Here is a 12,839-nt window from a genome sequence, read left to right on the forward strand (position 1 = left end):
GGTGGCTCAGTCAGTTGAGCATCCAACTCTTGTTTTTGGCTCAGGTCATGATCTCACGATTCATGAGATCAAGCCCCACATCTGTGCTGTCAGGACAGAGCCTGCTTGGGATTCTCTCCCTCCCTCTCTCTCTCTCTGCCCCCCCCCCACTCATGCTCTATCTCTCTCTAAAATAAACTTTAAAAGTAATAATGATAATAATAAAAGGATAACTCCTCAAGAAAGACATGAAGATTGTAAGCATATATATGCACCTAACAATAGAGCCCAAAATATCTAAAGAAAAAGCTGACAGAAATGAAAAGAGAAATAGATAAGTCAATAATAAAAGAGCCATCAATATCCTATTTTCAATAACAGAAATAGAAAGATCAACAAAATAGAATACTTAAACAACACTATAAGCCAACTAGACCTAACAGACATCTATAGAACACATCAACAAGAGCAGAATACACATTCTTCTCAAGTGCACATAGAACATGCGGGGATAAACATACGCTAGGGTATAAAACAACCCTCAACAGATTTAAAAAGATTGAAAACATGCACAGTAAGTTCTCTGACCACAATAGAGGGGAATTAAAAATCAGTAACAGAAGTCTGGAAATTCGTCAATATGTGAGAATTAACCAACACACACCTAAATCATCATTAAGTCAAAGAAGAAATCACAAGGCAAATTAGAACATACTTAGAAATAGAAGAAAGCAAAAATACAGCAAAAAAAAAAAAACCAACTTGTAAGATTCAGCAAAAAGCAATGCTTAGAAAAATTTTATAAATGTAAATGGCTTTATTTTAAAAATAACCTCTCAAACCAATAACTAATCTTCCACCATAAGATACTAGAAAAATCACAAACCAAACCCAAAGCAGGCAGAAGGAAGGAAATAATATGGAGAACTTCACAAAATATGTTATAGAAACATAGAGAAAACCAACAAAATCAAATGTTCTCTGAGAAGAGCAACAATAGTGGCAAGCCTCTAGCTTGAATGACCAACAAACATAGACTCAAATTATCTTAATTGACAAACCTTCTGAGAATAATATTACTTTACACACCATCAGGTACATTAATTACCATGAATCAGAGGCGCTTTTGAATGTGTGAGATAGGTGAACAAAAGCACCTGTTTGTTGCCTTTTTTTCCTGTTAGATAAACAAACCCACCCTAAATTACATTTCAAGATCCATGAAATGTGTCATTTATCCTGTTAACCACTCCTCCACACACACAGTTTTGCCTTGGGAAGTTCCTTCCTCAATTTCAGGGTCCACTACGTATCTTTTACTTTTCTTTCCCCGGACACCATCAAACAGGATCGACTGCAGGTCAGTTGTTTGTACTTTGGTTGATGTACAAATGGCCCTTTGAAATTCAGTCCTACGTAAGCATCCCTATCACCAGCATTCATATTCTGAGTCTGAGGTACCTAAATGTGGAAAGAAGAAGGGGTTTTCCAGATCAAAGATTAGAAAGCCCCCACACAACCACACCAATGGACCCCACAAGCTGAATCAAGTAGTTCATTTCAGTCTTTTGACTCAAAAAATGTATGGTAAGTAAATTTGGTTGCTTCCATTAAAAAAAAAAAATTGGAGGGGGAAATATAATCAACTAGTTATGACCCTAAAGGACATGTGAACTATTTTTTCGTTATGTCTATTTTGTTTTTTTTCAGGGAGAGATGGTTAGAGATTGCAAGGAGCACTGGACGTTAAGTCCAAGAACATACCCTGGATGTTCACTCACCAACTGTGTCGGGAGCAAAGAGGCTGGGTGCCTGCACCCAGTTTTGTTCCAGGGCCTGAACACAGGCTCTACCCAAAGAACACCAAGGTGCCTTCCGAATCCACAAGAAAATGAGATCTTCAGATGCCGTCTCTGGATGTCAAGTACAACGAGGCTATACCTACAACCAATGTTCGGCGTGTGTGGCCTGTTTGCGTCTAGGAGATATTAAGTCTTTAAGTACGGGACAGTTTTGTAACCATTTCTTCATTATTTTTGCATACAAGAAACAACAGAAAGCAAGACTCCCAGGGCTTGTCTCCACTTCTCAGAGGCTCTGCTTGCTGCTGCCCTGCTGCGGTTTCTGGTCTAAGGACAGACCCTGACCCTTTGCAAGCCCAGGCTTTTCCTCACTCTGCTGCCACACCAGTCCCTCCTCTCCCTGCCCAAGGGTCCACCACAGTCCTTCTTTGCTGCCATTTTCAGGGATACTCAGCATATTTTTATTTGTATTTAATGTTTTCACTACTACAGCCTCTATCCAACACACCTAAAATCTCACAACACACACTTATTGCACCTGTAGGATTTCCAACTTTTGGCATCACAAAATCCCTCCGAATTGGGATTATGAAGTCTTCGGTTTTACAACAGTAATTATAACAACAGATAACATTTATTAAGTACTTGCTTTGTGCCAGGCACTCTACTGCTTTACAAAATTATCTCATTCTGTCACATCTAACTGCATCTAAGCATATGCTTACATTTACCAGTAGTGCTTAAAATTAATTAAAATAAAGATATTACTGATCATCTTGGAAAGCAATGGCTCAATATACTAAAGTCCATAGAATAAAATACCTTAAGGTCTTACGAAACGTACAACACTAAATTACTATAGAATGCTATTAAATTTACGCTTCTATCGTGGAAAATAAAGCTATTCCTGGTATGTTGTACCCACTTACGTTTTACCCTATTTTTATGCCTTTCTCAAACTCCTAGAAACGAGAGCTTCTAATATGTCAAATAAATACAATTAGATTCATACATTCAATTCGATCCTTTGAGAAATATATAAAGCAATTTTGTTCTTGCATTAACTCCCAAATTGTTTTGCATAATAACCAGCCTGACATTAATTGTGCTATGAGGGCTGAAAACAACATGAGATAGGACTTTTACTAATCCTTCACATTCCATTTTCAAGCCGTGTGCTGTTCCTGATCAAACCTCTTATTTATTATCAAGAATTGCATTATTCTCCGAATGACGGAATTTTCTCTCGGAGACAGGAAATGAAGGATTGCTAACACCGGGAATGTATTTTTCCTGTCTCGGTATTAATACATGATATATATTCATATTAATAACAACTCTGAAAACTAGTTTCATTTCTTCTACACATAAGCAATCAACAGTATGTGCAAAAATATGAATACTAGCAGCAGTGACGTGGGGATACAACACTGGGTTTCTTCGGAATGTACAGCCACTTCTAATATTTCATTAGAGCACGTGTATAGGCAACTGTCACAGATGTCCATCAAAGCTGGATTAGATGAAGACAAACAACGCAGGCTTTGAGGATAAACTGAAGGTGCGGCTCAAAAGTTTCCGTTTCTCATCCAAGGGCACTATAGGATCGTTGTCTTCCTCCCTGAGGCAAAAAGAACGAATCAGTTATGTTACTGACATCCCTCCACGGCAGACTGAGACGTCTGTTTCACAGTCCAACAAGAGACAGTGCACGCTAAGATTTCATAAGAAAACGTGGAAATGTCAATGATCTCTTCCTGCTCAAGTCTGTCGTGTCTGCGGTTTTCCCATAAAGCCTACCATCCTTTTATTTCTGTGAAAGAACCGATGAATGCAAAATTGCACAGAAATAAAGTTGTTGTTGTTTTTTTAATGTTTGTTACTGAGAGACAGAGAGAGACAGAGCATGAGCAGCGGAGGGGCAGAGAGAGAGGGAGACACAGAATCAGAGGCAGGTTCCAGGCTCTGAGCTGCGCACAGAGCCCAACGCAGGGCTCGAACTCACAAACCGCGAAATCACGACCTGAGCCGAAGTCGGTCACTTAACCGACGGAGACACTCAGGCGCCCCAGAGATAAATCTTTTGAATCGAAATAAATGCTTGACCTGCTAAACAACAAATTTATGTATCATAAATTAATAAACTTAATAAGCTTAATAAGAAAATTAAGCTTTAAGGTATTGTCATTAATTTCTTATATAACAATCACAGACGGTAACTGCTTGAGCATGAAGACTACTTCTTCCCAGTCTCCAAGTAACTTTGTGACTCAATTCTATTAAATGGATAAATAATAAATATAAAATAATACATGAAACAATAGTCCTTTTTGGGATAATGAATTTCCCATTTAGGAAAACATTCAGCTAAGATTTTCTTTTCAGTGACATCTGCGCACATTCCCAGTGATGGGAGTGGCCAACTGTCATACAGTTCCTGTGGGTTAACAGGTCCAACATTTTGGACAATAAATGCCTATTTAAAATCATATGCATATAGTTTTTTTAAGTTTATTTATTATTTTTTAAAATATAATTTATTGTCAAGTTGGCTAACATACAGTATACACAGTGTGCTCACGGGTAGATTCCCATGACTCATTGCTTCCATACAACACCCAGTGCTCATCCCAGCAAGTGCCCTCCTCAATGCCCATCACCCATTTTCCCCTTTCCCCTGCCCTGCCCCCATCCACCCTCAGTTTGTTCTCCATATTTAAGAGTCTTTTATGGTTTGCCTCCCTCCGTTTGTAACTACTTTTTTCCTCTTCCCTCCCCCCATGGTCTTCTGTTAAGTTTCTCAAGTTCCACATATGAGTGAAAACATGGTATCTGTCTTTCTCTGCCTGACTTATTTCACTTAGCATAATACTCTCCAGCTCCATCCACGTTGCTACAAATGGCCGGATTTCATTCTTCCTCATTGCCAAGGAGGATTCCATTGTACACATAAACCACATCTTCTTCATCCATTCATCAGTTGATGGACATTTAGGCTCTTCCATGATTTGGCTATTGTTGAAAGCGCTGCTATGAACATTGGGGTACATGTGCCCCTATGAATCAGCATAAGTTTATTTCTTTTTGAGAGAGAGAGCAGGGGGCGGGGCAGAGAGAGAAGGAGACAGAATCCTAGGAAGGCTCCATGCTATCAGTGCAGAGCCGAACCTGGGGCTCAAATTCATGAACCATGAGATCATGACCTGAGCTGAAACCGAGAGTCAGATGCTTAACCAACTGAGCCACCCACGTGCCCCCAGATGTATATACTTTTTGAGCTGAAATTATATTCCTAGGAGCTTATTGTACAGATACAACCACTCAATCAAAGATTTTATGTGTAAGGATATTCACTGCAGCAAAATAATGGAAACAAGTGACTTCCTTCCTTAATAAAGAATGACACAATAGAGCACTTTAAACATGTCCACATATGAGATGTGTGCATGGATGTGTTGTATATACATACATACATGTGTCTGTCCATGTATGCATATAGACATATAAATACTATTTCTGGAACAATTTATTAGGAAATATTTGTAATGCTGGGGTATATTTTTCCAAACTACATTTCAAAGAAGATAGTCTAATCAAATCTTTAAGATCCCAGATAGAACTTCAAAGGTAAAATAGGACTTTGTGTATATATGTGATAATTATAACTCAGTAAATTGTAAGTCAAAGTAACACACAAAACTGATGACTGCAATTCTGAAGCCACAGCATTTCGGAGCGAAAAGGAGCCTAAAGGTCATGATATATACATTTTCTGCCAAAGTAAAATAACCTAGAGTCCCCCATTTCCTAAAATGTGTTCCACATAACTAAAAATTACTTGGAAAAATGAATCCATGTTCCAAAAAACTATAGAAACTCTGGTTAAATACAGTAATACATGGTTCTTCTATACAAAACCACCTCAAAGTCTCTAACACACTGATGTGCACTGTAAATCTCCAAAAGGAGGTAATTATGTCCAGGAGTCTCTAAATTTGTAGACAATCAGCTTGTGACTTAAACACCTTAGTGGGTATCTTAATGGCTGCATAGAACACGTTTGGAAAAGGCTAGTCCACAAGACAAACATATTCCAAGTTTATGAAAATAATGAAATTTCATTTTAAGAATATATGAAACAATTCTTAAAATTAAACTACCACGGTCCAAAACATCAATTAAAAAAGATAGTTCAAATAAATATGCAGTCTCCCCAATCATACAAATTTACATCTTAACCCAAAGCATTTGAACACTTGAACATATATCCAAAGGGCAACGGAAGCACATGCTCATTGGTGTCTTATTCATTTTGAAGCTCTAAGGGTCTGACGTAAATGGTTCTCAATAGATGCCAAGTGAATTCTAGTCTACCAGAGTGTGGACCCTCCTGGTGAATTTAGGCACTCACTCTGCTAAAATCTCCCTCAAGGAGCAACTAAAGATACCCCATGTTTACGGAGCTTTCTCTCCTCTACAAGGCACATTGAGAACGATCTTTGTATTAGCTCCCCTCCGCCCCTGCCCCCCCAACCTCCAAAGATAGATGCTTGATCTTGTTCACTGCAGATACCAGGTTATCTGGGAAAATATTTCAATTGATCACAATCTGGGGTATGGATTTGGAATCAGGGAGACTGATTCAGATCCCAGCTCTGCCATCAACTTGCTGTGAGACTTCAGGCAACCCACTTGCCCTTTCTGGGCTTCAGATAACAATAGCCACCTTCATAGCATTGTGTGAGAATCCAGCAGGCCAACAGATAAAATGTGACAACAGGGAGTCCTGGGTACATAACTGAGCTACCAGTGAGGATTTCAGTTGATTTAACAGACGTCTGTCTCACTAACTGAAAATTGAACCACACTATGGCCTACTATTTTCCATCGCATGTGTTCACAGTTTACTTTTCAGAATTTCAGAGAAGTTTTCATGGAATGAAATTATACTTGATCTCATCGGCGCTGTGTTCCCAAGGTCCAGAGCAGTATCTGGCCCACAGCAAATTCTCCAAGGAAAGTGCAAGTGTGTGTGTGTGTACACATACACAAAAAGTGTAACAAAATGACAGTGGCAACTTTAATTTTTGAAAATTTGTATCAAAATTACACATTCACAAAAAGAGTTAAATAGTTCTAAAAGGTTTCTTATGAAAACTATCAGTCCTGTCTCTTATGCCACCAACTTCCTCAACTCTTTTAGCCGATTATTATACTAACACCACACGGCTATAGTGTGATGGCATTACTCCTTTTCGATTTTTAGTATTGTCTGTTTGACTCTCCCCACCAAGAAAGAAAATGCGACCCTCCTTCCTCCTGTGAGACGTCCAACCCCCACACACCCCTCCCACCACATCACCCACGTGCATACACACCCTTCCCTCACTCCGTCCTTCTAATACGGTTATACAGTCATTTTGGCTGGATCAGTTTCTATTCTATTATTTCTATTACTGTGAGAATGTAAATCTTACTCAGAGCTGAATTATGTGCATTAGTGTATCAATTTTTTTTCCTGCACAATTTTTTTTTCCTGTGGAGTGAATAATTACATTGGTTTTTTCCCACCTTAGTTTTCTATGTACTCAATCGAAAACCACCTCCCAATTGTCTGACTCCCCAGAAGTTAAAAGACATATCCTGCAGTCTATCCATTTCATCTTTCTGGGAAAATCTCTAGAACGTTCTCATCTGCTCACATCTGGACTCTTAACCTCTACCCTTACACCCTCACTTCACAATCATTCTGGGCATCTCCTTTGCCATAATCTGTTTTCTTGGCTTAGTCCATTTTGGTGAAGCACATCGTCTAGTGGCTTCCTAGGAAATAATTTTCAATACCTGTGATATTTAAAAATGACTACTTGAAGTTTGGGGAAAAAAATTCTAGCTGTAATTTTCTCTCAGAATTCATGCTTCACTTTTAGCTTCCTGTGTTGCTATTTAGAAGTCTGACATTCAAGAGGCTCCTGGGTGGCTCAGTCAGTTAAGTATCTGACTCTTGATTTCAGCTCAGGTCATGATCTCGCAGTTCGTAGGTTCAAGCCCCACGCTGGTTCAGCCTCTGCGCTGACAGCAATGAACCCGCTTGGGATTCTCTCTCTCTGTCTCTCTCTTTCTCTGTCTCTCTTCCCCTTCCTTGGTTTAGCTCTCTAAATAAATAAATTTTAACAATTAATAAAAAAGAAATCTGATGTTCAAATTCCAGGTTCTTTGCTTTTGAATTTTTTTCTCTCCCTCTCTCTCTCAAAATAAATAAATAAACTTAAAATAAATAAATAAACTTAAAATAAATTTAAAAAAAGAAGTCTGATGTTCAAATTCCAGGTTCTTGGATTTCGAATTTTTTTCTTCCTGTAATTCCTCCCTCAGTGTCCAGAAAGGATAGTGCCTTGCTAGTGGGTGTATTTTGATCAAGCGTGCTGGAAATTCAATGGGTCCTTTCAAACTGCAAATTGATACCCAGGAGTCCTGAGAAAATGCTTAAATGGTTTTGTTACTGCTTCCTCTCCTCCATTTTCTCTGTTCTCTAACTTTGCCGATTATTTGAATACTGGACCTCCTAGACTGGTTCTCCAATTTTCTTATTTTTAGATCTCCTTTTTTTGCTCTACTTTCTGAGAAATTTCAGTTCTGCCTTCTGACTCTACTATAAAAGTTTTCATTTCTGCTATTATGTTTTCAATTTCCAAAAGCTTTGTAGAATATTCCTTTTCTTCCTAGCATCCAATTCCAGCTCATGGTGGCAATTTCCTCCCTTACCTCTCTGAAGACATGAATGATCACTTTTTTGAACTTTTTCTTTTCCTAAGTATTTATTTCTTATACCTTACCTTCTTCGGTTTCTTCTGGGCCCTTCTGTATTACAGACTTTCTTCAAATATCCTTAGCGGCCCTATCTAAGAATGGGAACAACCATTGTAAGAAAACCTGGGTGAAGGCTCTGTGCGCACAGCAGGCACTTACTTCTCTGTCCTGCCTTCACCACAGAATGAACCGGCTGGGCCATTTAATTTAAAAAGTCCCTGGGGTTGCTCAGACTCTCCAGAAAGACCCTGCCAGCCAGCCCCCTGCCTAGAGAGCAGAGGCCTTTCTGCCAGTGTTCTGGAGGCCAAGTGGGGGAGGAGGGAAGATAAATGGGATGGTGGGATTTAATAATCCTATTTTTCAGTGAGGTGTCCTGACACCCAGTGCACCCATGTCCCCTAACGGGCTCTCTCGTCAGCTGCTAACCACTGCAGATGACTTTAGCTCCCTCTCACTCCACCTTCTAGAGATTATCTGTTGCCTCCAATTCCTGAGACTTTGAGAGATTCTGTCACGTAAACAGGCTTGTTCCTCACATCTGCTAAATCTGTTACCTCACAACCATCTGCTTCCAGCTTCTAAAATATTTTTGCTGCTGTCTCTTTTGTTTTCTCTATCCTTGCAGGTTTGGGCACTTCAAATAAAATCTTTCCTGTTATGCTAATGCAATTTGTGGTGGAACCAAAATTAATTGCCTGTGTTCCATGGATTATCGTTATTTGACACAAAAGTTCTTTTTCACACATTTGTGTATTTTCTAAAGTTTCTACCGTTAACTATACTACTTGGTAATCAGAATATAAATTTACTCAGTAAGACCATCTACAGAAATGATACTGTCAATGTATAAAGGTGGTCAGCTGGGCTTGCCCCCCTTTGGGCCCTCCTCCAAATACCCATTTATGGATATATAAATAATGAGAAAGCTTAACTCTAAAAATAGAATGTTCTATTATACGATGATCACTATTCATAGTGAGACCCTCAAGTATGGCCACAGCCTAACAAGTCTTCTAAATCACCTGCTATTTCAGTATAATTGTAACAGATGCTATCTTTCCTGTGACTATTTCTGAACTTCAAATGACCTATGAAGAGACCCTAGGGAATGAGTGCATATCGAATCACTCCTGGGAGAATTTCCTGAAAAGACCTCAAAAGTAAAAAATTAAAAAATGCAAAAAATGCAAAAATGCAAAAATGCAAAATTAAAAAATAATAAATAATAAAGTAATAAAAGGCACGCGTGCATACGTGTCCTGCTTTTGAGGCCACTGCAGGCCCCAGGGCTGACCTGAGTTCTAGTGAGTCTGGCTCAGCTCATTGGTAACCCATTAACGTTTCCCTCTATAAGAGAATTCGGTGTAAAATCTCCAAAATAAGAGTCTTTTAAGAAATAGGGATATGACAGACATGAGGATTCTCTCTTTCCGAGTGGTCGCTTTGGCCTGTTCACTAGAAGCACACTTTCTCAGGGCATTTTTCACATACTGCTTTAATTTGGAGTTAGCCGTGCTCCTGATTTACTCCCAACACTAGGCTGTAAGCCCTCTTGGGCAAAGTCTATGTCTGATTATGTTTACATTTTCACACAGCCCCTAGAATACCACCACACACAAAACAGAAGGCTAACATTAAATGTTCTCCCGTTACAAGCAAGGGCACATGACCAGCTTTCCACCCCCGCCCCCCCCAACATACCCACTGACAACAGCATCAGGTTAAGGAAGGAAAATAAAGAAAGGAGGAAGAGAAAGGAAGAGGTCAGGCATGCCCAATGCATTCGAAGATTCAAAGAGAAAACAGTGAGGAAAATGCCACTGTATGTGGAAAAAGAAATCAAAACATATCAGAAGTCAGAAAGGGGTACCAGATTATTTCATATTATTCTGAAAGCACTACACGGTGCCATAAGTATTGAAATTAGAAAGGAGAAGATTATTAAATTGTCATTATTTACATATGTGATCATGGTCTATTTAGAAAATTCAAAATAATCAGCTAAAATGTTACTGGAAACTATGCAAAAGGTTAGTTAAGAAAGCCAAGGACAATTATTTGTTCAATGAAGAAATATTAACCAATAGAAAAATATAATGCAAAATGACACTGATCAAAATCGATAATGACAGCAGTAACAATAACAACAGCAATAGCTCACATGTGTGGAATGTTAATCCTCTGCAAAGCACCATGCTTGCATTTTACTTTATTTCACTTCACACTCACATCTCTATGAGGTATTACTCTTAGTACCTTTACTTCAAAGAGGGGGAAACCGAGGCTGAAAGAATTTCAATAATCTGCCCAAGCTGTAGAACCAACTGGAGGTGCTGTGCTCCCCATCGAGCCACACCCAAGGTTGACTTCGGAGCCCAAACGCACATCCTGTAGTAAATCCATGAAGGACGTAAAAACTTTAAGAAGCACCGACCCATGCATCATTCCTTGATCCAGATTTGATACTGGAAAGATACCAATTCTCCTCAATGTACTCTATACATTCAACGCAACCCAAATGTAACACTCTAGCAAGATTCTTTCTTCCTTTTCTCAAACTCTCTTTTTCCTACTCTCTTTTCTTTTACTCTCTATTTCAATCCTCCCGATAAAATGATCCTATAGTTTATCTGGGAAAAACTAAGCATGCGAAAATCGCCAGGAGAATTCTGCAGAAGGGACTAGTGAGGGATCTTGTCCTACCAAACACTGAAACATACACGAGCATGTGGGAGACGCTCAGGAATAGGCAGATTGGTGCAACAGGTGAGGGCCTTCAGGAAGAGAACCAAGTAGCCACGGACTGAAAATGTTGTATCATAGTGTTGCCCTGTTCACTCAGATGGGCAAGGATGAAAAACCTGAAAACAGTTAATGTTGGTCAAGGTGAGGAGAACTGTGGTTACTGGTTAATGGAAGCATAAATGGAAAAGTAATTTGTATATACGTGTACTTAATTCCAACTCTCTGACCCTGTCATCTCATCGCCAAGAATGTTTTAAGGAAATAGATGCATAAATCAACCACTGTGATTACAGCAAAATACTACAAGTAACCTAACTGTATAATAATAGAGGATGTATAATAACGTACAATGCATAATAATAATGTCCTCAAAATCCGGGGACATACTTGCAGGTAACTTATTTAGAAGTAATCATGTAAGGGGTGCCTGGGTGGCTCAGTTGGTGAAGCGTCCGACTTAGGCTCAGGTCATGATCTCGAGGTGAGTTCAAGCCCCACATCAGGCTCTGTGCGGACAGACTGGAGCCTGAAGCCTGCTTCAGATTCTGTGTCTCCCTCTCTGCCCCTCCCCCCACTCGTGCTCTGTCTCTCTCTCTCTCTCTCTCTCTCTCAAAAATAAATAAAAAAAAGTTTTAAAAAATTTAAAAATAATCAGTTAGGGGGCACCTGGGTAGTTAAGTCATTGAAGCGTCTGACTCTTGGTTTTGGCCCAGGTCATGATCTCACAGTTTTTGAGTTCGAGCCACGCATCGGGCTCCACGCTGACAGTGTGGAGCCTGCTTAGGATTCTCTCTCTCCCTTTCTCTCTACCCCTCCCCTGCTCGCTCACTCTCTCTCTCAAGATAAATAAATTTAAAAATATTAAAATAAAAATGTCATTTTAAAGTATGGAATGTATCTAAAGTATGGAATGTATCTATTTAAGGACATAAAAATATATATATTATCAAAAAGATAGAAAAATAGTCTGGGGCACCTGGCTGGCTCAAATGGTACAGCATGAGACTCTTGATCTCAGGGTTGTGAGTTCAAGCCCCACATTGTATGTAAAGCTCCATTGTATGTAAAAACAAAACAAAACAAAAAACAACAATAGCCAAAAAAAAAAAAAAAAAAAAAGGAAGAAACACAGATCCTATGGGGTGTCTGGTTGGCTCAGTCAGTAGAGCGTGTGACTCTGGATCACAGGGTTATAAGTTCCCACGCGATGTTGGGTGCAGACAGGACTTAAAAATAAGAAAAAAATGTAGAAAATCTTTAAAGAAATAAGAAAAATAAAAATAGCCTGACTATAATCCCATAAAGAACATTATATATCTACATATCCCACTGAAGATAAATGCATAGTGAGAGATCAAATGGACACAAATAAAAATAAAGCTAAGTATTCACTGGATACTTACATCATGGACCAAAAACACGTTAAGCACTTTGTATTCAATGTCCTTGTACCTTCACCATTACACTTAAGGACATCTTTTAAGTGACGAAGAAAATAACTTA

At 39.0% G+C, this 12,839-nt stretch overlaps 1 protein-coding gene across 1 annotated transcript in view; it reads right to left on the bottom strand.

The window, feature by feature from the left end:
* Nucleotides 1-2,396: 2,396 nt before the first annotated feature.
* Nucleotides 2,397-12,839, bottom strand: part of CA8 (carbonic anhydrase 8) — an 88,386-nt gene continuing 77,943 nt past the window's right edge. The window contains exon 9 of the mRNA XM_042972974.1: nucleotides 2,397-3,402. The gene's annotated coding sequence lies outside the window, so the exon portion shown is untranslated. The remainder of the gene's footprint in view (nucleotides 3,403-12,839) is intronic.

Source organism: Panthera tigris, chromosome F2, assembly GCF_018350195.1.
Source record: "Panthera tigris isolate Pti1 chromosome F2, P.tigris_Pti1_mat1.1, whole genome shotgun sequence".
Taxonomy (NCBI): domain Eukaryota; kingdom Metazoa; phylum Chordata; class Mammalia; order Carnivora; family Felidae; genus Panthera; species Panthera tigris.